We start from the raw sequence: 26,464 nt of genomic DNA, 5'->3' as shown, positions 1-26,464 counted from the left end.
TTTGTGTGTTTGAATGGGGTGAATTCAGTCATTGTGTTTTGTGTGTTTGAATGGGGTGAATTCAGTCATTGGGTTTTGTGTGTTTGAATGGGGTGAATTCAGTCATTGGGTTTTGTGTGTTTGAATGGGGTGAATTCAGTCATTGTGTTTTGTGTGTTTGAATGGGGTGAATTCAGTCATTGTGTTTTGTGTGTTTGAATGGGATGAATTCAGTCATTGTGTTTTGTGTGTTTGAATGGGGTGAATTCAGTCATTATGTTTTGAGTGTTTGAAGGGGGTGAATTCAGCCTTTGGGTTTTGTGTGTTTGAATGGGGTGAATTCAGCCTTTGGGTTTTGTGTGTTTGAATGGGGTGAAATCAGCCTTTGGGTTTTGTGTGTTTGAATGGGGTGAATTCAGCCTTTGGGTTTTGTGTGTTTGAATGGGATGAATTCAGTCATTGTGTTTTGTGTGTTTGAATGGGGTGAATTCAGTCATGTGTTTTGTGTGTTTGAATGGGGTGAATTCAGTCATTGTGTTTTGTGTGTTTGAATGGGGTGAATTCAGTCATTATGTTTTGAGTGTTTGAATGGGGTGAATTCAGCCTTTGGGTTTTGTGTGTTTGAATGGGATGAATTCAGTCATTGGGTTTTGTGTGTTTGAATGGGATGAATTCAGTCATTGTGTTTTGTGTGTTTGAATGGGGTGAATTCAGTCATTATGTTTTGAGTGTTTGAATGGGGTGAATTCAGCCTTTGGGTTTTGTGTGTTTGAATGGGATGAATTCAGTCATTATGTTTTGAGTGTTTGAATGGGGTGAATTCAGCCTTTGGGCTTTGTGTGTTTGAATGGGATGAATTCAGTCATTGGGTTTTGTGTGTTTGAATGGGGTGAATTCAGTCATGTGTTTTGTGTGTTTGAATGGGATGAATTCAGTCATTGTGTTTTGTGTGTTTGATTGGGGTGAATTCAGTCATTATGTTTTGTGTGTTTGAATGGGGTGAATTCAGTCATTGGGCTTTGTGTGTTTGAATGGGGTGGATTCAGTCATTGCGTTTTGTGTGCTTGAATGGGGTGAATTCAGTCATTGGGTTTTGTGTGTTTGAATGGGGTGAATTCAGTCTTTGGGTTTTGTGTGTTTGAATGGGGTGAATTCAGTCATTGGGTTTTGTGTGTTTGAATGGGGTGAATTCAGTCATTGAGTTTTGTGTGTTTGAATGGGGGTGAATTCAGTCTTTGGGTTTTGTGTGTTTGAATGGGGTGAATTCAGTCATTGGGTTTTTTGTGTTTGAATGGGGTGAATTCAGTCTTTGGGTTTTTTGTGTTTGAATGGGGTGAATTCAGTCATTGTGTTTTGTGTGTTTGAATGGGGTGAATTCAGTCATTGTGTTTTGTATGTTTGAATGGGGTGAATTCAGTCATTGCGTTTTGTGTGTTTGAATGGGGTGAATTCAGTCATTGTGTTTTATGTGTTTGAATGGGGTGAATTCAGTCATTGTGTTTTGTGTGTTTGAATGGGGTGAATTCAGTCATTGTGATTTGTGTGTCTGAATGGGGGTGAATTCAGTCAGTGGGTTTTGTGTGTTTGAATGGGGTGAAATCAGTCATTGGGTTTTGTGTGTTTGAATGGGGTGAATTCGGTCATTGGGTTTTGTGTGTTTGAATGGGCTGAATTCAGTCATTGCGTTTTGTGTTTGAATGGGGTGAATTCAGTCATTGGGTTTTGTGTGTTTGAATGGGGTGAATTCAGTCATTGGGTTTTGTGTATTTGAATGGGGTGAATTCAGTCATTGGGTTTTGTATGTTTGAATGGGGTGAATTCAGTCATTGGGTTTTGTGTGTTTGAATGGGGTGAATTCAGTCATTGGGTTTTGTGTGTTTGAATGGGGTGAATTCAGTCATTGGGTTTTGTGTGTTTGAATGGGGTGAATTCAAGTCATTGTGTTTTGTGTGTTTGAATGGGGTGAATTCAGTTATTGGGTTTTGTGTGTTTGAATGGGGTGAATTCAGTCATTATGTTTTTTGTGTTTGAATTGGGTGAATTCAAGTCATTGTGTTTTGTGTGTTTGAATGGGGTGAATTCAGTCATTGGGTTTTGTGTGTTTGAATGGGGTGAATTCAAGTCATTGTGTTTTGTGTGTTTGAATGGGGTGAATTCAGTCATTGTGTTTTGTGTGTTTGAATGGGGTGAATTCAGTCATTGTGTTTTGTGTGTTTGAATGGGGTGAATTCAGTCATTGGGTTTTGTGTGTTTGAATGGGGTGAATTCAGTCATTGTGTTTTGTGTGTTTGAATGGGGTGAATTCAGTTATTGGGTTTTGTGTGTTTGAATGGGGTGAATTCAGCAATTGGGTTTTGTGTGTTTGAATGGGATGAATTCAGTCATTGTGTTATGTGTGTTTGAATGGGGTGAATTCAGTCATTGTGTTTTGTGTGTTTGAATGGGATGAATTCAGTCATTGTGTTTTGTGTGTTTGAATGGGGTGAATTCAGTCATTATGTTTTTTGTGTTTGAATGGGGTGAATTCAGCCTTTGGGTTTTGTGTGTTTGAATGGGGTGAATTCAGCCTTTGGGTTTTGTGTGTTTGAATGGGGTGAATTCAGCCTTTGGGTTTTGTGTGTTTGAAGGGGGTGAATTCAGCCTTTGGGTTTTGTGTGTTTGAATGGGGTGAATTCAGCCTTTGGGTTTTGTGTGTTTGAATGGGGTGAATTCAGCCTTTGGGTTTTGTGTGTTTGAATGGGGTGAATTCAGCCTTTGGGTTTTGTGTGTTTGAATGGGGTGAATTCAGCCTTTGGGTTTTGTGTGTTTGAAGGGGGTGAATTCAGCCTTTGGGTTTTGTGTGTTTGAATGGGATGAATTCAGTCATTGGGTTTTGTGTGTTTGAATGGGGTGAATTCAGCCTTTGGGTTTTGTGTGTTTGAATGGGGTGAATTCAGTCATTGTGTTTTGTGTGTTTGAATGGGGTGAATTCAGTCATTGTGTTTTGTGTGTTTGAATGGGGTGAATTCAGTTATTGGGTTTTGTGTGTTTGAATGGGGTGAATTCAGCAATTGGGTTTTGTGTGTTTGAATGGGATGAATTCAGTTATTGTGTTTTGTGTGTTTGAATGTGGTGAATTCAGTCATTGTGTTTTGTGTGTTTGAATGGGGTGAATTCAGTCATTGTGTTTTGTGTGTTTGAATGGGGTGAATTCAGTCATTATGTTTTGTGTGTTTGAATGGGGTGAATTCAGCCTTTGGGTTTTGTGTGTTTGAATGGGGTGAATTCAGTCATTATGTTTTGTGTGTTTGAATGGGGTGAATTCAGCCTTTGGGTTTTGTGTGTTTGAATGGGGTGAATTCAGCCTTTGGGTTTTGTGTGTTTGAATCGGGTGAATTCAGCCTTTGGGTTTTGTGTGTTTGAATGGGGTGAATTCAGCCTTTGGGTTTTGTGTGTTTGAATGGGGTGAATTCAGCCTTTGGGTTTTGAGTGTTTGAAGGGGGTGAATTCAGCCTTTGGGTTTTGTGTGTTTGAATGTGGTGAATTCAGTCATTGCGTTTTGTGTGTTTGAATGGGGTGAATTCAGTCATTGGGTTTTGTGTGTTTGAATGGGGTGAATTCAGTCATTGTGTTTTGTGTGTTTGAATGGGGTGAATTCAGTCTTTGGGTTTTGTGTGTTTGAATGGGGATGAATTCAGTCTTTGGGTTTTGTGTGTTTGAATGGGGTGAATTCAGTCTTTGGGTTTTGTGTGTTTGAATGTGGTGAATTCAGTCATTGCGTTTTGTGTGTTTGAATGGGGTGAATTCAGTCATTGGGTTTTGTGTGTTTGAATGGGGTGAATTCAGTCATTGTGTTTTGTGTGTTTGAATGGGGTGAATTCAGTCTTTGGGTTTTGTGTGTTTGAATGGGGATGAATTCAGTCTTTGGGTTTTGTGTGTTTGAATGGGGTGAATTCAGTCTTTGGGTTTTGTGTGTTTGAAGGGGGTGAATTCAGTCATTGTGTTTTGTGTGTTTGAATGGGGTGAATTCAGTCTTTGGGTTTTGTGTGTTTGAATGGGGTGAATTCAGTCTTTGGGTTTTGTGTGTTTGAATGGGGATGAATTCAGTCTTTGGGTTTTGTGTGTTTGAATGGGGTGAATTCAGTCTTTGGGTTTTGTGTGTTTGAATGGGGTGAATTCAGTCATTGGGTTTTGTGTGTTTGAATGGGGTGAATTCAGTCTTTGGGTTTTGTGTGTTTGAATGGGGTGAATTCAGTCATTGTGTTTTGTGTGTTTGAATGGGGTGAATTCAGTCATTGTGTTTTGTGTGTTTGAATGGGGTGAATTCAGTCATTGGGTTTTGTGTGTTTGAATGGGGTGAATTCAGTCGTTGTGTTTTGTGTGTTTGAATGGGATGAATTCAATCATTATGTTTTGTGTGTTTGAATGGGGTGAATTCAGTCATTGGGTTTTGTGTGTTTGAATGGGGTGAATTCAGTCATTGTGTTTTGTGTGTTTGAATGGGGTGAATTCAGTCATTGTGTTTTGTGTGTTTGAATGGGGTGAATTCAGTCATTGTGTTTTGTGTGTTTGAATGGGGTGAATTCAGTCATTGTGTTTTGTGTGTTTGAATGTGGTGAATTCAGTCATTGCGTTTTGTGTGTTTGAATGGGGTGAATTCAGTCATTGGGTTTTGTGTGTTTGAATGGGGTGAATTCAGTCATTGTGTTTTGTGTGTTTGAATGTGGTGAATTCAGTCATTGCGTTTTGTGTGTTTGAATGGGGTGAATTCAGTCATTGTGTTTTGTGTGTTTGAATGGGGTGAATTCAGTCATTGGGTTTTGTGTGTTTGAATGGGGTGAATTCAGTCATTGGGTTTTGTGTGTTTGAATGGGGTGAATTCAGTCATTGTGTTTTGTGTGTTTGAATGGGGTGAATTCAGTCATTGTGTTTTGTGTGTTTGAATGGGATGAATTCAGTCATTGTGTTTTGTGTGTTTGAATGGGGTGAATTCAGTCATTATGTTTTGAGTGTTTGAAGGGGGTGAATTCAGCCTTTGGGTTTTGTGTGTTTGAATGGGGTGAATTCAGCCTTTGGGTTTTGTGTGTTTGAATGGGGTGAATTCAGCCTTTGGGTTTTGTGTGTTTGAATGGGGTGAATTCAGCCTTTGGGTTTTGTGTGTTTGAATGGGATGAATTCAGTCATTGTGTTTTGTGTGTTTGAATGGGGTGAATTCAGTCATGTGTTTTATGTGTTTGAATGGGATGAATTCAGTCATTGTGTTTTGTGTGTTTGAATGGGGTGAATTCAGTCATTATGTTTTGAGTGTTTGAATGGGGTGAATTCAGCCTTTGGGTTTTGTGTGTTTGAATGGGATGAATTCAGTCATTGGGTTTTGTGTGTTTGAATGGGATGAATTCAGTCATTGTGTTTTGTGTGTTTGAATGGGGTGAATTCAGTCATTATGTTTTGAGTGTTTGAATGGGGTGAATTCAGCCTTTGGGTTTTGTGTGTTTGAATGGGATGAATTCAGTCATTATGTTTTGAGTGTTTGAATGGGGTGAATTCAGCCTTTGGGCTTTGTGTGTTTGAATGGGATGAATTCAGTCATTGGGTTTTGTGTGTTTGAATGGGGTGAATTCAGTCATGTGTTTTGTGTGTTTGAATGGGATGAATTCAGTCATTGTGTTTTGTGTGTTTGAATGGGGTGAATTCAGTCATTATGTTTTGTGTGTTTGAATGGGGTGAATTCAGTCATTGGGCTTTGTGTGTTTGAATGGGGTGGATTCAGTCATTGCGTTTTGTGTGCTTGAATGGGGTGAATTCAGTCATTGGGTTTTGTGTGTTTGAATGGGGTGAATTCAGTCTTTGGGTTTTGTGTGTTTGAATGGGGTGAATTCAGTCATTGGGTTTTGTGTGTTTGAATGGGGTGAATTCAGTCATTGAGTTTTGTGTGTTTGAATGGGGGTGAATTCAGTCTTTGGGTTTTGTGTGTTTGAATGGGGTGAATTCAGTCATTGGGTTTTTTGTGTTTGAATGGGGTGAATTCAGTCTTTGGGTTTTTTGTGTTTGAATGGGGTGAATTCAGTCATTGTGTTTTGTATGTTTGAATGGGGTGAATTCAGTCATTGCGTTTTGTGTGTTTGAATGGGGTGAATTCAGTCATTGTGTTTTGTGTGTTTGAATGGGGTGAATTCAGTCATTGTGTTTTGTGTGTTTGAATGGGGTGAATTCAGTCATTGTGATTTGTGTGTCTGAATGGGGGTGAATTCAGTCAGTGGGTTTTGTGTGTTTGAATGGGGTGAAATCAGTCATTGGGTTTTGTGTGTTTGAATGGGGTGAATTCGGTCATTGGGTTTTGTGTGTTTGAATGGGCTGAATTCAGTCATTGCGTTTTGTGTTTGAATGGGGTGAATTCAGTCATTGGGTTTTGTGTGTTTGAATGGGGTGAATTCAGTCATTGGGTTTTGTGTATTTGAATGGGGTGAATTCAGTCATTGGGTTTTGTATGTTTGAATGGGGTGAATTCAGTCATTGGGTTTTGTGTGTTTGAATGGGGTGAATTCAGTCATTGGGTTTTGTGTGTTTGAATGGGGTGAATTCAGTCATTGGGTTTTGTGTGTTTGAATGGGGTGAATTCAGTCATTGGGTTTTGTGTGTTTGAATGGGGTGAATTCAGTCATTGTGTTTTGTGTGTTTGAATGGGGTGAATTCAGTTATTGGGTTTTGTGTGTTTGAATGGGGTGAATTCAGCAATTGGGTTTTGTGTGTTTGAATGGGATGAATTCAGTCATTGTGTTATGTGTGTTTGAATGGGGTGAATTCAGTCATTGTGTTTTGTGTGTTTGAATGGGATGAATTCAGTCATTGTGTTTTGTGTGTTTGAATGGGGTGAATTCAGTCATTATGTTTTTTGTGTTTGAATGGGGTGAATTCAGCCTTTGGGTTTTGTGTGTTTGAATGGGGTGAATTCAGCCTTTGGGTTTTGTGTGTTTGAATGGGGTGAATTCAGCCTTTGGGTTTTGTGTGTTTGAAGGGGGTGAATTCAGCCTTTGGGTTTTGTGTGTTTGAATGGGGTGAATTCAGCCTTTGGGTTTTGTGTGTTTGAATGGGGTGAATTCAGCCTTTGGGTTTTGTGTGTTTGAATGGGGTGAATTCAGCCTTTGGGTTTTGTGTGTTTGAATGGGGTGAATTCAGCCTTTGGGTTTTGTGTGTTTGAAGGGGGTGAATTCAGCCTTTGGGTTTTGTGTGTTTGAATGGGATGAATTCAGTCATTGGGTTTTGTGTGTTTGAATGGGGTGAATTCAGCCTTTGGGTTTTGTGTGTTTGAATGGGATGAATTCAGCCTTTGGGTTTTGTGTGTTTGAATGGGATGAATTCAGTCATTGTGTTTTGTGTGCTTGAATGGGGTGAATTCAGTCATTGTGTTTTGTGTGTTTGAATGGGGTGAATTCAGTCATTATGTTTTGAGTGTTTGAATGGGGTGAATTCAGTCATTGGGTTTTGTGTGTTTGAATGGGGTGAATTCAGTCATTGGGCTTTGTGTGTTTGAATGGGGTGAATTCAGTCATTGTGTTTTGTGTGTTTGAATGGGGTGAATTCAGTCATTGTGTTTTGAGTGTTTGAATGGGGTGAATTCAGTCATTGGGTTTTGTGTGTTTGAATGGGGTGAATTCAGTCATTGGGCTTTGTGTGTTTGAATGGGGTGAATTCAGTCATTGTGTTTTGTGTGTTTGAATGGGGTGAATTCAGTCATTGTGTTTTGTGTGTTTGAATGGGGTGAATTCAGTCATTGTGTTTTGTGTGTTTGAATGGGGTGAATTCAGTTATTGGGTTTTGTGTGTTTGAATGGGGTGAATTCAGTCATTGGGTTTTGTGTGTTTGAATGGGGTGAATTCAGTCATTGGGCTTTGTGTGTTTGAATGGGGTGAATTCAGTCATTGTGTTTTGTGTGTTTGAATGGGGTGAATTCAGTCATTGTGTTTTGTGTGTTTGAATGGGGTGAATTCAGTCATTGTGTTTTGTGTGTTTGAATGGGGTGAATTCAGTTATTGGGTTTTGTGTGTTTGAATGGGGTGAATTCAGCCTTTGGGTTTTGAGTGTTTGAAGGGGGTGAATTCAGCCTTTGGGTTTTGTGTGTTTGAATGGGGTGAATTCAGTCATTGTGTTTTGTGTGTTTGAATGGGGTGAATTCAGTCATTATGTTTTGTGTGTTTGAATGGGGTGAATTCAGCCTTTGGGTTTTGAGTGTTTGAAGGGGGTGAATTCAGCTTTTGGGTTTTGTGTGTTTGAATGGGGTGAATTCAGTCATTGGGTTTTGAGTGTTTGAAGGGGGTGAATTCAGCCTTTGGGTTTTGAGTGTTTGAAGGGGGTGAATTCAGTCATTGTGTTTTGTGTGTTTGAATGGGGTGAATTCAGTCATTATGTTTTGTGTGTTTGAATGGGGTGAATTCAGCCTTTGGGTTTTGTGTGTTTGAATGGGGTGAATTCAGCCTTTGGGTTTTGTGTGTTTGAATGGGGTGAATTCAGCCTTTGGGTTTTGTGTGTTTGAATGGGGTGAATTCAGCCTTTGGGTTTTGTGTGTTTGAATGGGGTGAATTCAGCCTTTGGGTTTTGAGTGTTTGAAGGGGGTGAATTCAGCCTTTGGGTTTTGTGTGTTTGAATGGGATGAATTCAGCCTTTGGGTTTTGTGTGTTTGAATGGGGTGAATTCAGCCTTTGGGTTTTGTGTGTTTGAATGGGGTGAATTCAGCCTTTGGGTTTTGTGTGTTTGAATGGGGTGAATTCAGCCTTTGGGTTTTGTGTGTTTGAATGGGGTGAATTCAGCCTTTGGGTTTTGTGTGTTTGAAGGGGGTGAATTCAGTTATTGGGTTTTGTGTGTTTGAATGGGGTGAATTCAGCAATTGGGTTTTGTGTGTTTGAATGGGATGAATTCAGTCATTGTGTTTTGTGTGTTTGAATGGGGTGAATTCAGTCATTGTGTTTTGTATGTTTGAATGGGATGAATTCAGTCATTGTGTTTTGTGTGTTTGAATGGGGTGAATTCATTCATTATGTTTTGAGTGTTTGAATGGGGTGAATTCAGTCATTGGGTTTTGTGTGTTTGAATGGGGTGAATTCAGTCATTGGGCTTTGTGTGTTTGAATGGGGTGATTTCAGTCATTGGGTTTTGTGTGTTTGAATGGGGTGAATTCAGTCATTGTGTTTTGTGTGTTTGAATGGGGTGAATTCAGCCTTTGGGTTTTGTGTGTTTGAATGGGGTGAATTCAGTCATTATGTTTTGTGTGTTTGAATGGGGTGAATTCAGCCTTTGGGTTTTGTGTGTTTGAATGGGGTGAATTCAGCCTTTGGGTTTTGTGTGTTTGAATCGGGTGAATTCAGCCTTTGGGTTTTGTGTGTTTGAATGGGGTGAATTCAGCCTTTGGGTTTTGTGTGTTTGAATGGGGTGAATTCAGCCTTTGGGTTTTGAGTGTTTGAAGGGGGTGAATTCAGCCTTTGGGTTTTGTGTGTTTGAATGTGGTGAATTCAGTCATTGCGTTTTGTGTGTTTGAATGGGGTGAATTCAGTCATTGGGTTTTGTGTGTTTGAATGGGGTGAATTCAGTCATTGTGTTTTGTGTGTTTGAATGGGGTGAATTCAGTCTTTGGGTTTTGTGTGTTTGAATGGGGATGAATTCAGTCTTTGGGTTTTGTGTGTTTGAATGGGGTGAATTCAGTCTTTGGGTTTTGTGTGTTTGAATGTGGTGAATTCAGTCATTGCGTTTTGTGTGTTTGAATGGGGTGAATTCAGTCATTGGGTTTTGTGTGTTTGAATGGGGTGAATTCAGTCATTGTGTTTTGTGTGTTTGAATGGGGTGAATTCAGTCTTTGGGTTTTGTGTGTTTGAATGGGGATGAATTCAGTCTTTGGGTTTTGTGTGTTTGAATGGGGTGAATTCAGTCTTTGGGTTTTGTGTGTTTGAAGGGGGTGAATTCAGTCATTGTGTTTTGTGTGTTTGAATGGGGTGAATTCAGTCTTTGGGTTTTGTGTGTTTGAATGGGGTGAATTCAGTCTTTGGGTTTTGTGTGTTTGAATGGGGATGAATTCAGTCTTTGGGTTTTGTGTGTTTGAATGGGGTGAATTCAGTCTTTGGGTTTTGTGTGTTTGAATGGGGTGAATTCAGTCATTGGGTTTTGTGTGTTTGAATGGGGTGAATTCAGTCTTTGGGTTTTGTGTGTTTGAATGGGGTGAATTCAGTCATTATGTTTTGAGTGTTTGAATGGGGTGAATTCAGTCATTGGGTTTTGTGTGTTTGAATGGGGTGAATTCAGTCATTGGGCTTTGTGTGTTTGAATGGGGTGATTTCAGTCATTGGGTTTTGTGTGTTTGAATGGGGTGAATTCAGTCATTGTGTTTTGTGTGTTTGAATGGGGTGAATTCAGTTATTGGGTTTTGTGTGTTTGAATGGGGTGAATTCAGTCATTGGGTTTTGTGTGTTTGAATGGGGTGAATTCAGTCATTGTGTTTTGTGTGTTTGAATGGGTTGAATTCAGTCATTGTGTTTTGTGTGTTTGAATGGGGTGAATTCAGTTATTGGGTTTTGTGTGTTTGAATGGGGTGAACTCAGCCTTTGGGTTTTGTGTGTTTGAATGGGATGAATTCAGTCATTGTGTTTTGTGTGTTTGAATGGGGTGAATTCAGTCATGTGTTTTGTGTGTTTGAATGGGATGAATTCAGTCATTGTGTTTTGTGTGTTTGAATGGGGTGAATTCAGTTATTGTGTTTTGTGTGTTTGAATGGGGTGAATTCAGTCATTGTGTTTTGTGTGTTTGAATGGGGTGAATTCAGTTATTGGGTTTTGTGTGTTTGAATGGGGTGAATTCAGCCTTTGGGTTTTGTGTGTTTGAATGGGATGAATTCAGTCATTGTGTTTTGTGTGTTTGAATGGGGTGAATTCAGTCATGTGTTTTGTGTGTTTGAATGGGATGAATTCAGTCATTGTGTTTTGAGTGTTTGAATGGGGTGAATTCAGTCATTGGGTTTTGTGTGTTTGAATGGGGTGAATTCAGTCATTGGGCTTTGTGTGTTTGAATGGGGTGAATTCAGTCATTGTGTTTTGTGTGTTTGAATGGGGTGAATTCAGTCATTGTGTTTTGTGTGTTTGAATGGGGTGAATTCAGTCATTGTGTTTTGTGTGTTTGAATGGGGTGAATTCAGTTATTGGGTCTTGTGTGTTTGAATGGGGTGAATTCAGTCATTGGGTTTTGTGTGTTTGAATGGGGTGAATTCAGTCATTGGGCTTTGTGTGTTTGAATGGGGTGAATTCAGTCATTGTGTTTTGTGTGTTTGAATGGGGTGAATTCAGTCATTGTGTTTTGTGTGTTTGAATGGGGTGAATTCAGTCATTGTGTTTTGTGTGTTTGAATGGGGTGAATTCAGTTATTGGGTTTTGTGTGTTTGAATGGGGTGAATTCAGCCTTTGGGTTTTGAGTGTTTGAAGGGGGTGAATTCAGCCTTTGGGTTTTGTGTGTTTGAATGGGGTGAATTCAGTCATTGTGTTTTGTGTGTTTGAATGGGGTGAATTCAGTCATTATGTTTTGTGTGTTTGAATGGGGTGAATTCAGCCTTTGGGTTTTGAGTGTTTGAAGGGGGTGAATTCAGATTTTGGGTTTTGTGTGTTTGAATGGGGTGAATTCAGTCATTGGGTTTTGAGTGTTTGAAGGGGGTGAATTCAGCCTTTGGGTTTTGAGTGTTTGAAGGGGGTGAATTCAGTCATTGTGTTTTGTGTGTTTGAATGGGGTGAATTCAGTCATTATGTTTTGTGTGTTTGAATGGGGTGAATTCAGTCATTGTGTTTTGAGTGTTTGAATGGGGTGAATTCAGTCATTGTGTTTTGTGTGTTTGAATGGGGTGAATTCAGTCATTGTGTTTTGTGTGTTTGAATGGGGTGAATTCAGTCATTGTGTTTTGTGTGTTTGAATGGGGTGAATTCAGTCATTGTGTTTTGTGTGTTTGAATGGGGTGAATTCAGCCTTTGGGTTTTGTGTGTTTGAATGGGGTGAATTCAGCCTTTGGGTTTTGTGTGTTTGAATGGGGTGAATTCAGCCTTTGGGTTTTGTGTGTTTGAATGGGGTGAATTCAGCCTTTGGGTTTTGTGTGTTTGAATGGGGTGAATTCAGTCATTATGTTTTGTGTGTTTGAATGGGGTGAATTCAGCCTTTGGGTTTTGTGTATTTGAATGGGGTGAATTCAGTCATTGGGTTTTGTATGTTTGAATGGGGTGAATTCAGTCATTGGGTTTTGTGTGTTTGAATGGGGTGAATTCAGTCATTGGGTTTTGTGTGTTTGAATGGGGTGAATTCAGTCATTGGGTTTTGTGTGTTTGAATGGGGTGAATTCAGTCATTGGGTTTTGTGTGTTTGAATGGGGTGAATTCAGTCATTGTGTTTTGTGTGTTTGAATGGGGTGAATTCAGTTATTGGGTTTTGTGTGTTTGAATGGGGTGAATTCAGCAATTGGGTTTTGTGTGTTTGAATGGGATGAATTCAGTCATTGTGTTATGTGTGTTTGAATGGGGTGAATTCAGTCATTGTGTTTTGTGTGTTTGAATGGGATGAATTCAGTCATTGTGTTTTGTGTGTTTGAATGGGGTGAATTCAGTCATTATGTTTTTTGTGTTTGAATGGGGTGAATTCAGCCTTTGGGTTTTGTGTGTTTGAATGGGGTGAATTCAGCCTTTGGGTTTTGTGTGTTTGAATGGGGTGAATTCAGCCTTTGGGTTTTGTGTGTTTGAAGGGGGTGAATTCAGCCTTTGGGTTTTGTGTGTTTGAATGGGGTGAATTCAGCCTTTGGGTTTTGTGTGTTTGAATGGGGTGAATTCAGCCTTTGGGTTTTGTGTGTTTGAATGGGGTGAATTCAGCCTTTGGGTTTTGTGTGTTTGAATGGGGTGAATTCAGCCTTTGGGTTTTGTGTGTTTGAAGGGGGTGAATTCAGCCTTTGGGTTTTGTGTGTTTGAATGGGATGAATTCAGTCATTGGGTTTTGTGTGTTTGAATGGGGTGAATTCAGCCTTTGGGTTTTGTGTGTTTGAATGGGATGAATTCAGCCTTTGGGTTTTGTGTGTTTGAATGGGATGAATTCAGTCATTGTGTTTTGTGTGCTTGAATGGGGTGAATTCAGTCATTGTGTTTTGTGTGTTTGAATGGGGTGAATTCAGTCATTATGTTTTGAGTGTTTGAATGGGGTGAATTCAGTCATTGGGTTTTGTGTGTTTGAATGGGGTGAATTCAGTCATTGGGCTTTGTGTGTTTGAATGGGGTGAATTCAGTCATTGTGTTTTGTGTGTTTGAATGGGGTGAATTCAGTCATTGTGTTTTGAGTGTTTGAATGGGGTGAATTCAGTCATTGGGTTTTGTGTGTTTGAATGGGGTGAATTCAGTCATTGGGCTTTGTGTGTTTGAATGGGGTGAATTCAGTCATTGTGTTTTGTGTGTTTGAATGGGGTGAATTCAGTCATTGTGTTTTGTGTGTTTGAATGGGGTGAATTCAGTCATTGTGTTTTGTGTGTTTGAATGGGGTGAATTCAGTTATTGGGTTTTGTGTGTTTGAATGGGGTGAATTCAGTCATTGGGTTTTGTGTGTTTGAATGGGGTGAATTCAGTCATTGGGCTTTGTGTGTTTGAATGGGGTGAATTCAGTCATTGTGTTTTGTGTGTTTGAATGGGGTGAATTCAGTCATTGTGTTTTGTGTGTTTGAATGGGGTGAATTCAGTCATTGTGTTTTGTGTGTTTGAATGGGGTGAATTCAGTTATTGGGTTTTGTGTGTTTGAATGGGGTGAATTCAGCCTTTGGGTTTTGAGTGTTTGAAGGGGGTGAATTCAGCCTTTGGGTTTTGTGTGTTTGAATGGGGTGAATTCAGTCATTGTGTTTTGTGTGTTTGAATGGGGTGAATTCAGTCATTATGTTTTGTGTGTTTGAATGGGGTGAATTCAGCCTTTGGGTTTTGAGTGTTTGAAGGGGGTGAATTCAGCTTTTGGGTTTTGTGTGTTTGAATGGGGTGAATTCAGTCATTGGGTTTTGAGTGTTTGAAGGGGGTGAATTCAGCCTTTGGGTTTTGAGTGTTTGAAGGGGGTGAATTCAGTCATTGTGTTTTGTGTGTTTGAATGGGGTGAATTCAGTCATTATGTTTTGTGTGTTTGAATGGGGTGAATTCAGCCTTTGGGTTTTGTGTGTTTGAATGGGGTGAATTCAGCCTTTGGGTTTTGTGTGTTTGAATGGGGTGAATTCAGCCTTTGGGTTTTGTGTGTTTGAATGGGGTGAATTCAGCCTTTGGGTTTTGTGTGTTTGAATGGGGTGAATTCAGCCTTTGGGTTTTGAGTGTTTGAAGGGGGTGAATTCAGCCTTTGGGTTTTGTGTGTTTGAATGGGATGAATTCAGCCTTTGGGTTTTGTGTGTTTGAATGGGGTGAATTCAGCCTTTGGGTTTTGTGTGTTTGAATGGGGTGAATTCAGCCTTTGGGTTTTGTGTGTTTGAATGGGGTGAATTCAGCCTTTGGGTTTTGTGTGTTTGAATGGGGTGAATTCAGCCTTTGGGTTTTGTGTGTTTGAAGGGGGTGAATTCAGTTATTGGGTTTTGTGTGTTTGAATGGGGTGAATTCAGCAATTGGGTTTTGTGTGTTTGAATGGGATGAATTCAGTCATTGTGTTTTGTGTGTTTGAATGGGGTGAATTCAGTCATTGTGTTTTGTATGTTTGAATGGGATGAATTCAGTCATTGTGTTTTGTGTGTTTGAATGGGGTGAATTCATTCATTATGTTTTGAGTGTTTGAATGGGGTGAATTCAGTCATTGGGTTTTGTGTGTTTGAATGGGGTGAATTCAGTCATTGGGCTTTGTGTGTTTGAATGGGGTGATTTCAGTCATTGGGTTTTGTGTGTTTGAATGGGGTGAATTCAGTCATTGTGTTTTGTGTGTTTGAATGGGGTGAATTCAGTTATTGGGTTTTGTGTGTTTGAATGGGGTGAATTCAGTCATTGGGTTTTGTGTGTTTGAATGGGGTGAATTCAGTCATTGTGTTTTGTGTGTTTGAATGGGTTGAATTCAGTCATTGTGTTTTGTGTGTTTGAATGGGGTGAATTCAGTTATTGGGTTTTGTGTGTTTGAATGGGGTGAACTCAGCCTTTGGGTTTTGTGTGTTTGAATGGGATGAATTCAGTCATTGTGTTTTGTGTGTTTGAATGGGGTGAATTCAGTCATGTGTTTTGTGTGTTTGAATGGGATGAATTCAGTCATTGTGTTTTGTGTGTTTGAATGGGGTGAATTCAGTTATTGTGTTTTGTGTGTTTGAATGGGGTGAATTCAGTCATTGTGTTTTGTGTGTTTGAATGGGGTGAATTCAGTTATTGGGTTTTGTGTGTTTGAATGGGGTGAATTCAGCCTTTGGGTTTTGTGTGTTTGAATGGGATGAATTCAGTCATTGTGTTTTGTGTGTTTGAATGGGGTGAATTCAGTCATGTGTTTTGTGTGTTTGAATGGGATGAATTCAGTCATTGTGTTTTGAGTGTTTGAATGGGGTGAATTCAGTCATTGGGTTTTGTGTGTTTGAATGGGGTGAATTCAGTCATTGGGCTTTGTGTGTTTGAATGGGGTGAATTCAGTCATTGTGTTTTGTGTGTTTGAATGGGGTGAATTCAGTCATTGTGTTTTGTGTGTTTGAATGGGGTGAATTCAGTCATTGTGTTTTGTGTGTTTGAATGGGGTGAATTCAGTTATTGGGTCTTGTGTGTTTGAATGGGGTGAATTCAGTCATTGGGTTTTGTGTGTTTGAATGGGGTGAATTCAGTCATTGGGCTTTGTGTGTTTGAATGGGGTGAATTCAGTCATTGTGTTTTGTGTGTTTGAATGGGGTGAATTCAGTCATTGTGTTTTGTGTGTTTGAATGGGGTGAATTCAGTCATTGTGTTTTGTGTGTTTGAATGGGGTGAATTCAGTTATTGGGTTTTGTGTGTTTGAATGGGGTGAATTCAGCCTTTGGGTTTTGAGTGTTTGAAGGGGGTGAATTCAGCCTTTGGGTTTTGTGTGTTTGAATGGGGTGAATTCAGTCATTGTGTTTTGTGTGTTTGAATGGGGTGAATTCAGTCATTATGTTTTGTGTGTTTGAATGGGGTGAATTCAGCCTTTGGGTTTTGAGTGTTTGAAGGGGGTGAATTCAGATTTTGGGTTTTGTGTGTTTGAATGGGGTGAATTCAGTCATTGGGTTTTGAGTGTTTGAAGGGGGTGAATTCAGCCTTTGGGTTTTGAGTGTTTGAAGGGGGTGAATTCAGTCATTGTGTTTTGTGTGTTTGAATGGGGTGAATTCAGTCATTATGTTTTGTGTGTTTGAATGGGGTGAATTCAGCCTTTGGGTTTTGTGTGTTTGAATGGGGTGAATTCAGCCTTTGGGTTTTGTGTGTTTGAATGGGGTGAATTCAGCCTTTGGGTTTTGTGTGTTTGAATGGGGTGAATTCAGCCTTTGGGTTTTGTGTGTTTGAATGGGGTGAATTCAGCCTTTGGGTTTTGAGTGTTTGAAGGGGGTGAATTCAGCCTTTGGGTTTTGTGTGTTTGAATGGGATGAATTCAGCCTTTGGGTTTTGTGTGTTTGAATGGGGTGAATTCAGCCTTTGGGTTTTGTGTGTTTGAATGGGGTGAATTCAGCCTTTGGGTTTTGTGTGTTTGAATGGGGTGAATTCAGCCTTTGGGTTTTGTGTGTTTGAATGGGGTGAATTCAGCCTTTGGGTTTTGTGTGTTTGAAGGGGGTGAATTCAGTTATTGGGTTTTGTGTGTTTGAATGGGGTGAATTCAGCAATTGGGTTTTGTGTGTTTGAATGGGATGAATTCAGTCATTGTGTTTTGTGTGTTTGAATGGGGTGAATTCAGTCATTGTGTTTTGTATGTTTGAATGGGATGAATTCAGTCATTGTGTTTTGTGTGTTTGAATGGGGTGAATTCAGTCATTGTGTTTTGTGTGTTTGAATGGGGTGAATTCATTCATTATGTTTTGAGTGTTTGAATGGGGTGAATTCAGTCATTGGGTTTTGTGTGTTTGAATGGGGTGAATTCAGTCATTGGGCTTTGTGTGTTTGAATGGGGTGAATTCAGTCATTGGGTTTTGTGTGTTTGAATGGGGTGAATTCAGTCATTGTGTTTTGTGTGTTTGAATGGGGTGAATTCAGTTATTGGGTTTTGTGTGTTTGAATGGGGTGAATTCAGTCATTGGGTTTTGTGTGTTTGAATGGGGTGAATTCAGTCATTGTGTTTTGTGTGTTTGAATGGGTTGAATTCAGTCATTGTGTTTTGTGTGTTTGAATGGGGTGAATTCAGTTATTGGGTTTTGTGTGTTTGAATGGGGTGAACTCAGCCTTTGGGTTTTGTGTGTTTGAATGGGATGAATTCAGTCATTGTGTTTTGTGTGTTTGAATGGGGTGAATTCAGTCATGTGTTTTGTGTGTTTGAATGGGATGAATTCAGTCATTGTGTTTTGTGTGTTTGAATGGGGTGAATTCAGTTATTGTGTTTTGTGTGTTTGAATGGGGTGAATTCAGTCATTGTGTTTTGTGTGTTTGAATGGGGTGAATTCAGTTATTGGGTTTTGTGTGTTTGAATGGGGTGAATTCAGCCTTTGGGTTTTGTGTGTTTGAATGGGATGAATTCAGTCATTGTGTTTTGTGTGTTTGAATGGGGTGAATTCAGTCATGTGTTTTGTGTGTTTGAATGGGATGAATTCAGTCATTGTGTTTTGAGTGTTTGAATGGGGTGAATTCAGTCATTGTGTTTTGAGTGTTTGAATGGGATGAATTCAGTCATTGTGTTTTGAGTGTTTGAATGGGGTGAATTCAGTCATTGGGCTTTGTGTGTTTGAATGGGGTGAATTCAGTCATTGGGTTTTGTGTGTTTGAATGGGGTGAATTCAGTCTTTGGGTTTTGTGTGTTTGAATGGGGTGAATTCAGTCATTGGGCTTTGTGTGTTTGAATGGGGTGAATTCAGTCATTGGGTTTTGTGTGTTTGAATGGGGTGAATTCAGTCATTGGGTTTTGTGTGTTTGAATGGGGTGAATTCAGTCATTGAGTTTTGTGTGTTTGAATGGGGGTGAATTCAGTCTTTGGGTTTTGTGTGTTTGAATGGGGTGAATTCAGTCATTGGGTTTTTTGTGTTTGAATGGGGTGAATTCAGTCTTTGGGTTTTTTGTGTTTGAATGGGGTGAATTCAGTCATTGGGTTTTGTGTGTTTGAATGGGGTGAATTCAGTCATTGTGTTTTGTATGTTTGAATGGGGTGAATTCAGTCATTGTGTTTTGTGTGTTTGAATGGGGTGAATTCAGTCATTGTGTTTTGTGTGTTTGAATGGGGTGAATTCAGTCATTGTGTTTTGTGTGTTTGAATGGGGTGAATTCAGTCATTGTGTTTTGTGTGTCTGAATGGGGGTGAATTCAGTCAGTGGGTTTTGTGTGTTTGAATGGGGTGAAATCAGTCATTGGGTTTTGTGTGTTTGAATGGGGTGAATTCGGTCATTGTGTTTTGTGTGTTTGAATGGGGTGAATTCAGTTATTGGGTTTTGTGTGTTTGAATGGGGTGAATTCAGCCTTTGGGGTTTGTGTGTTTGAATGGGGTGAATTCAGCCTTTGGGTTTTGTGTGTTTGAATGGGGTGAATTCAGCCTTTGGGTTTTGAGTGTTTGAAGGGGGTGAATTCAGCCTTTGGGTTTTGTGTGTTTGAATGGGATGAATTCAGCCTTTGGGTTTTGTGTGTTTGAATGGGGTGAATTCAGCCTTTGGGTTTTGTGTGTTTGAATGGGGTGAATTCAGCCTTTGGGTTTTGTGTGTTTGAATGGGGTGAATTCAGCCTTTGTGTTTTGTGTGTTTGAATGGGGTGAATTCAGCCTTTGGGTTTTGTGTGTTTGAATGGGGTGAATTCAGCCTTTGGGTTTTGTGTGTTTGAAGGGGGTGAATTCAGTTATTGGGTTTTGTGTGTTTGAATGGGGTGAATTCAGCAATTGGGTTTTGTGTGTTTGAATGGGATGAATTCAGTCATTGTGTTTTGTGTGTTTGAATGGGGTGAATTCAGTCATTGTGTTTTGTATGTTTGAATGGGATGAATTCAGTCATTGTGTTTTGTGTGTTTGAATGGGGTGAATTCAGTCATTATGTTTTGAGTGTTTGAATGGGGTGAATTCAGTCATTGGGTTTTGTGTGTTTGAATGGGGTGAATTCACTCATTGGGCTTTGTGTGTTTGAATGGGGTGAATTCAGTCATTGTGTTTTGTGTGTTTGAATGGGGTGAATTCAGTCATTGTGTTTTGTGTGTTTGAATGGGGTGAATTCAGTCATTGGGTTTTGTGTGTTTGAATGGGGTGAATTCAGTCATTGTGTTTTGTGTGTTTGAATGGGGTGAATTCAGTTATTGGGTTTTGTGTGTTTGAATGGGGTGAATTCAGTCATTGGGTTTTGTGTGTTTGAATGGGGTGAATTCAGTCATTGTGTTTTGTGTGTTTGAATGGGGTGAATTCAGTCATTGTGTTTTGTGTGTTTGAATGGGGTGAATTCAGTTATTGGGTTTTGTGTGTTTGAATGGGGCGAACTCAGCCTTTGGGTTTTGTGTGTTTGAATGGGATGAATTCAGTCATTGTGTTTTGTGTGTTTGAATGGGGTGAATTCAGTCATGTGTTTTGTGTGTTTGAATGGGATGAATTCAGTCATTGTGTTTTGTGTGTTTGAATGGGGTGAATTCAGTTATTGTGTTTTGTGTGTTTGAATGGGGTGAATTCAGTCATTGTGTTTTGTGTGTTTGAATGGGGTGAATTCAGTTATTGGGTTTTGTGTGTTTGAATGGGGTGAATTCAGCCTTTGGGTTTTGTGTGTTTGAATGGGATGAATTCAGTCATTGTGTTTTGTGTGTTTGAATGGGGTGAATTCAGTCATGTGTTTTGTGTGTTTGAATGGGATGAATTCAGTCATTGTGTTTTGAGTGTTTGAATGGGGTGAATTCAGTCATTGTGTTTTGAGTGTTTGAATGGGATGAATTCAGTCATTGTGTTTTGAGTGTTTGAATGGGGTGAATTCAGTCATTGGGCTTTGTGTGTTTGAATGGGGTGAATTCAGTCATTGGGTTTTGAGTGTTTGAAGGGGGTGAATTCAGCCTTTGGGTTTTGAGTGTTTGAAGGGGGTGAATTCAGTCATTGTGTTTTGTGTGTTTGAATGGGGTGAATTCAGTCATTATGTTTTGTGTGTTTGAATGGGGTGAATTCAGCCTTTGGGTTTTGTGTGTTTGAATGGGGTGAATTCAGCCTTTGGGTTTTGTGTGTTTGAATGGGGTGAATTCAGCCTTTGGGTTTTGTGTGTTTGAATGGGGTGAATTCAGCCTTTGGGTTTTGTGTGTTTGAATGGGGTGAATTCAGTCATTGTGTTTTGTGTGTTTGAATGGGGTGAATTCAGTTATTGTGTTTTGTGTGTTTGAATGGGATGAATTCAGTCATTGTGTTTTGTGTGTTTGAATGGGGTGAATTCAGTTATTGTGTTTTGTGTGTTTGAATGGGGTGAATTCAGTCATTGTGTTTTGTGTGTTTGAATGGGGTGAATTCAGTTATTGGGTTTTGTGTGTTTGAATGGGGTGAATTCAGCCTTTGGGTTTTGTGTGTTTGAATGGGATGAATTCAGTCATTGTGTTTTGTGTGTTTGAATGGGGTGAATTCAGTCATGTGTTTTGTGTGTTTGAATGGGATGAATTCAGTCATTGTGTTTTGAGTGTTTGAATGGGGTGAATTCAGTCATTGTGTTTTGAGTGTTTGAATGGGATGAATTCAGTCATTGTGTTTTGAGTGTTTGAATGGGGTGAATTCAGTCATTGGGCTTTGTGTGTTTGAATGGGGTGAATTCAGTCATTGGGTTTTGTGTGTTTGAATGGGGTGAATTCAGTCTTTGGGTTTTGTGTGTTTGAATGGGGTGAATTCAGTCATTGTGTTTTGAGTGTTTGAATGGGGTGAATTCAGTCATTGTGTTTTGTGTGTTTGAATGGGGTGAATTCAGTCATTGTGTTTTGTGTGTTTGAATGGGGTGAATTCAGTCATTGTGTTTTGTGTGTTTGAATGGGGTGAATTCAGTCATTGTGTTTTGTGTGTTTGAATGGGGTGAATTCAGCCTTTGGGTTTTGTGTGTTTGAATGGGGTGAATTCAGCCTTTGGGTTTTGTGTGTTTGAATGGGGTGAATTCAGCCTTTGGGTTTTGTGTGTTTGAATGGGGTGAATTCAGCCTTTGGGTTTTGTGTGTTTGAATGGGGTGAATTCAGTCATTATGTTTTGTGTGTTTGAATGGGGTGAATTCAGCCTTTGGGTTTTGTGTGTTTGAATGGGGTGAATTCAGCCTTTGGGTTTTGTGTGTTTGAATGGGGTGAATTCAGCCTTTGGGTTTTGTGTGTTTGAATGGGGTGAATTCAGCCTTTGGGTTTTGTGTGTTTGAATGGGGTGAATTCAGCCTTTGGGTTTTGAGTGTTTGAAGGGGGTGAATTCAGCCTTTGGGTTTTGTGTGTTTGAATGGGATGAATTCAGCCTTTGGGTTTTGTGTGTTTGAATGGGGTGAATTCAGCCTTTGGGTTTTGTGTGTTTGAATGGGGTGAATTCAGCCTTTGGGTTTTGTGTGTTTGAATGGGGTGAATTCAGCCTTTGGGTTTTGTGTGTTTGAATGGGGTGAATTCAGCCTTTGGGTTTTGTGTGTTTGAAGGGGGTGAATTCAGTTATTGGGTTTTGTGTGTTTGAATGGGGTGAATTCAGCAATTGGGTTTTGTGTGTTTGAATGGGATGAATTCAGTCATTGTGTTTTGTGTGTTTGAATGGGGTGAATTCAGTCATTGTGTTTTGTATGTTTGAATGGGATGAATTCAGTCATTGTGTTTTGTGTGTTTGAATGGGGTGAATTCATTCATTATGTTTTGAGTGTTTGAATGGGGTGAATTCAGTCATTGGGTTTTGTGTGTTTGAATGGGGTGAATTCAGTCATTGGGCTTTGTGTGTTTGAATGGGGTGAATTCAGTCATTGGGTTTTGTGTGTTTGAATGGGGTGAATTCAGTCATTGTGTTTTGTGTGTTTGAATGGGGTGAATTCAGTTATTGGGTTTTGTGTGTTTGAATGGGGTGAATTCAGTCATTGGGTTTTGTGTGTTTGAATGGGGTGAATTCAGTCATTGTGTTTTGTGTGTTTGAATGGGTTGAATTCAGTCATTGTGTTTTGTGTGTTTGAATGGGGTGAATTCAGTTATTGGGTTTTGTGTGTTTGAATGGGGTGAACTCAGCCTTTGGGTTTTGTGTGTTTGAATGGGATGAATTCAGTCATTGTGTTTTGTGTGTTTGAATGGGGTGAATTCAGTCATGTGTTTTGTGTGTTTGAATGGGATGAATTCAGTCATTGTGTTTTGTGTGTTTGAATGGGGTGAATTCAGTTATTGTGTTTTGTGTGTTTGAATGGGGTGAATTCAGTCATTGTGTTTTGTGTGTTTGAATGGGGTGAATTCAGTTATTGGGTTTTGTGTGTTTGAATGGGGTGAATTCAGCCTTTGGGTTTTGTGTGTTTGAATGGGATGAATTCAGTCATTGTGTTTTGTGTGTTTGAATGGGGTGAATTCAGTCATGTGTTTTGTGTGTTTGAATGGGATGAATTCAGTCATTGTGTTTTGAGTGTTTGAATGGGGTGAATTCAGTCATTGTGTTTTGAGTGTTTGAATGGGATGAATTCAGTCATTGTGTTTTGAGTGTTTGAATGGGGTGAATTCAGTCATTGGGCTTTGTGTGTTTGAATGGGGTGAATTCAGTCATTGGGTTTTGTGTGTTTGAATGGGGTGAATTCAGTCTTTGGGTTTTGTGTGTTTGAATGGGGTGAATTCAGTCATTGGGCTTTGTGTGTTTGAATGGGGTGAATTCAGTCATTGGGTTTTGTGTGTTTGAATGGGGTGAATTCAGTCATTGGGTTTTGTGTGTTTGAATGGGGTGAATTCAGTCATTGAGTTTTGTGTGTTTGAATGGGGGTGAATTCAGTCTTTGGGTTTTGTGTGTTTGAATGGGGTGAATTCAGTCATTGGGTTTTTTGTGTTTGAATGGGGTGAATTCAGTCTTTGGGTTTTTTGTGTTTGAATGGGATGAATTCAGTCATTGGGTTTTGTGTGTTTGAATGGGGTGAATTCAGTCATTGTGTTTTGTATGTTTGAATGGGGTGAATTCAGTCATTGTGTTTTGTGTGTTTGAATGGGGTGAATTCAGTCATTGTGTTTTGTGTGTTTGAATGGGGTGAATTCAGTCATTGTGTTTTGTGTGTTTGAATGGGGTGAATTCAGTCATTGTGTTTTGTGTGTCTGAATGGGGGTGAACTCAGTCAGTGGGTTTTGTGTGTTTGAATGGGGTGAAATCAGTCATTGGGTTTTGTGTGTTTGAATGGGGTGAATTCGGTCATTGTGTTTTGTGTGTTTGAATGGGGTGAATTCAGTCATTGTGTTTTGTGTGTTTGAATGGGGTGAATTCAGTTATTGGGTTTTGTGTGTTTGAATGGGGTGAATTCAGCCTTTGGGTTTTGAGTGTTTGAAGGGGGTGAATTCAGCCTTTGGGTTTTGTGTGTTTGAATGGGGTGAATTCAGTCATTGTGTTTTGTGTGTTTGAATGGGGTGAATTCAGTCATTATGTTTTGTGTGTTTGAAGGGGGTGAATTCAGCTTTTGGGTTTTGTGTGTTTGAATGGGGTGAATTCAGTCATTGGGTTTTGAGTGTTTGAAGGGGGTGAATTCAGCCTTTGGGTTTTGAGTGTTTGAAGGGGGTGAATTCAGTCATTGTGTTTTGTGTGTTTGAATGGGGTGAATTCAGTCATTATGTTTTGTGTGTTTGAATGGGGTGAATTCAGCCTTTGGGTTTTGAGTGTTTGAAGGGGGTGAATTCAGCTTTTGGGTTTTGTGTGTTTGAATGGGGTGAATTCAGTCATTGGGTTTTGAGTGTTTGAAGGGGGTGAATTCAGCCTTTGGGTTTTGAGTGTTTGAAGGGGGTGAATTCAGTCATTGTGTTTTGTGTGTTTGAATGGGGTGAATTCAGTCATTATGTTTTGTGTGTTTGAATGGGGTGAATTCAGCCTTTGGGTTTTGTGTGTTTGAATGGGGTGAATTCAGTCATTGGGTTTTGAGTGTTTGAAGGGGGTGAATTCAGCCTTTGGGTTTTGAGTGTTTGAAGGGGGTGAATTCAGTCATTGTGTTTTGTGTGTTTGAATGGGGTGAATTCAGTCATTATGTTTTGTGTGTTTGAATGGGGTGAATTCAGCCTTTGGGTTTTGTGTGTTTGAATGGGGTGAATTCAGCCTTTGGGTTTTGTGTGTTTGAATGGGGTGAATTCAGCCTTTGGGTTTTGTGTGTTTGAATGGGGTGAATTCAGCCTTTGGGTTTTGTGTGTTTGAATGGGGTGAATTCAGCCTTTGGGTTTTGAGTGTTTGAAGGGGGTGAATTCAGCCTTTGGGTTTTGTGTGTTTGAATGGGATGAATTCAGCCTTTGGGTTTTGTGTGTTTGAATGGGGTGAATTCAGCCTTTGGGTTTTGTGTGTTTGAATGGGGTGAATTCAGCCTTTGGGTTTTGTGTGTTTGAATGGGGTGAATTCAGCCTTTGGGTTTTGTGTGTTTGAATGGGGTGAATTCAGCCTTTGGGTTTTGTGTGTTTGAATGGGGTGAATTCAGCCTTTGGGTTTTGTGTGTTTGAAGGGGGTGAATTCAGTTATTGGGTTTTGTGTGTTTGAATGGGGTGAATTCAGCAATTGGGTTTTGTGTGTTTGAATGGGATGAATTCAGTCATTGTGTTTTGTGTGTTTGAATGGGGTGAATTCAGTCATTGTGTTTTGTATGTTTGAATGGGATGAATTCAGTCATTGTGTTTTGTGTGTTTGAATGGGGTGAATTCAGTCATTATGTTTTGAGTGTTTGAATGGGGTGAATTCAGTCATTGGGTTTTGTGTGTTTGAATGGGGTGAATTCACTCATTGGGCTTTGTGTGTTTGAATGGGGTGAATTCAGTCATTGTGTTTTGTGTGTTTGAATGGGGTGAATTCAGTCATTGTGTTTTGTGTGTTTGAATGGGGTGAATTCAGTCATTGGGTTTTGTGTGTTTGAATGGGGTGAATTCAGTCATTGTGTTTTGTGTGTTTGAATGGGGTGAATTCAGTTATTGGGTTTTGTGTGTTTGAATGGGGTGAATTCAGTCATTGGGTTTTGTGTGTTTGAATGGGGTGAATTCAGTCATTGTGTTTTGTGTGTTTGAATGGGGTGAATTCAGTCATTGTGTTTTGTGTGTTTGAATGGGGTGAATTCAGTTATTGGGTTTTGTGTGTTTGAATGGGGTGAACTCAGCCTTTGGGTTTTGTGTGTTTGAATGGGATGAATTCAGTCATTGTGTTTTGTGTGTTTGAATGGGTTGAATTCAGTCATGTGTTTTGTGTGTTTGAATGGGATGAATTCAGTCATTGTGTTTTGTGTGTTTGAATGGGGTGAATTCAGTTATTGTGTTTTGTGTGTTTGAATGGGGTGAATTCAGTCATTGTGTTTTGTGTGTTTGAATGGGGTGAATTCAGTTATTGGGTTTTGTGTGTTTGAATGGGGTGAATTCAGCCTTTGGGTTTTGTGTGTTTGAATGGGATGAATTCAGTCATTGTGTTTTGTGTGTTTGAATGGGGTGAATTCAGTCATGTGTTTTGTGTGTTTGAATGGGATGAATTCAGTCATTGTGTTTTGAGTGTTTGAATGGGGTGAATTCAGTCATTGTGTTTTGAGTGTTTGAATGGGATGAATTCAGTCATTGTGTTTTGAGTGTTTGAATGGGGTGAATTCAGTCATTGGGCTTTGTGTGTTTGAATGGGGTGAATTCAGTCATTGGGTTTTGAGTGTTTGAAGGGGGTGAATTCAGCCTTTGGGTTTTGAGTGTTTGAATGGGGTGAATTCAGTCATTATGTTTTGTGTGTTTGAATGGGGTGAATTCAGCCTTTGGGTTTTGTGTGTTTGAATGGGGTGAATTCAGCCTTTGGGTTTTGTGTGTTTGAATGGGGTGAATTCAGCCTTTGGGTTTTGTGTGTTTGAATGGGGTGAATTCAGCCTTTGGGTTTTGTGTGTTTGAATGGGGTGAATTCAGTCATTGTGTTTTGTGTGTTTGAATGGGGTGAATTCAGTTATTGTGTTTTGTGTGTTTGAATGGGATGAATTCAGTCATTGTGTTTTGTGTGTTTGAATGGGGTGAATTCAGTTATTGTGTTTTGTGTGTTTGAATGGGGTGAATTCAGTTATTGGGTCTTGTGTGTTTGAATGGGGTGAATTCAGTCATTGGGCTTTGTGTGTTTGAATGGGGTGAATTCAGTCATTGTGTTTTGTGTGTTTGAATGGGGTGAATTCAGTCATTGTGTTTTGTGTGTTTGAATGGGGTGAATTCAGTCATTGTGTTTTGTGTGTTTGAATGGGGTGAATTCAGTTATTGGGTTTTGTGTGTTTGAATGGGGTGAATTCAGCCTTTGGGTTTTGAGTGTTTGA

This window comes from Myxine glutinosa, chromosome 10 (genome assembly GCF_964187855.1).
Source record: "Myxine glutinosa chromosome 10, kmMyxGlut1.1, whole genome shotgun sequence".
Classification (NCBI taxonomy): Eukaryota; Metazoa; Chordata; class Myxini; order Myxiniformes; family Myxinidae; genus Myxine; species Myxine glutinosa.
The sequence above is the reverse complement of the archived record's forward strand: the minus strand, read 5'-3'. Positions refer to the sequence as shown.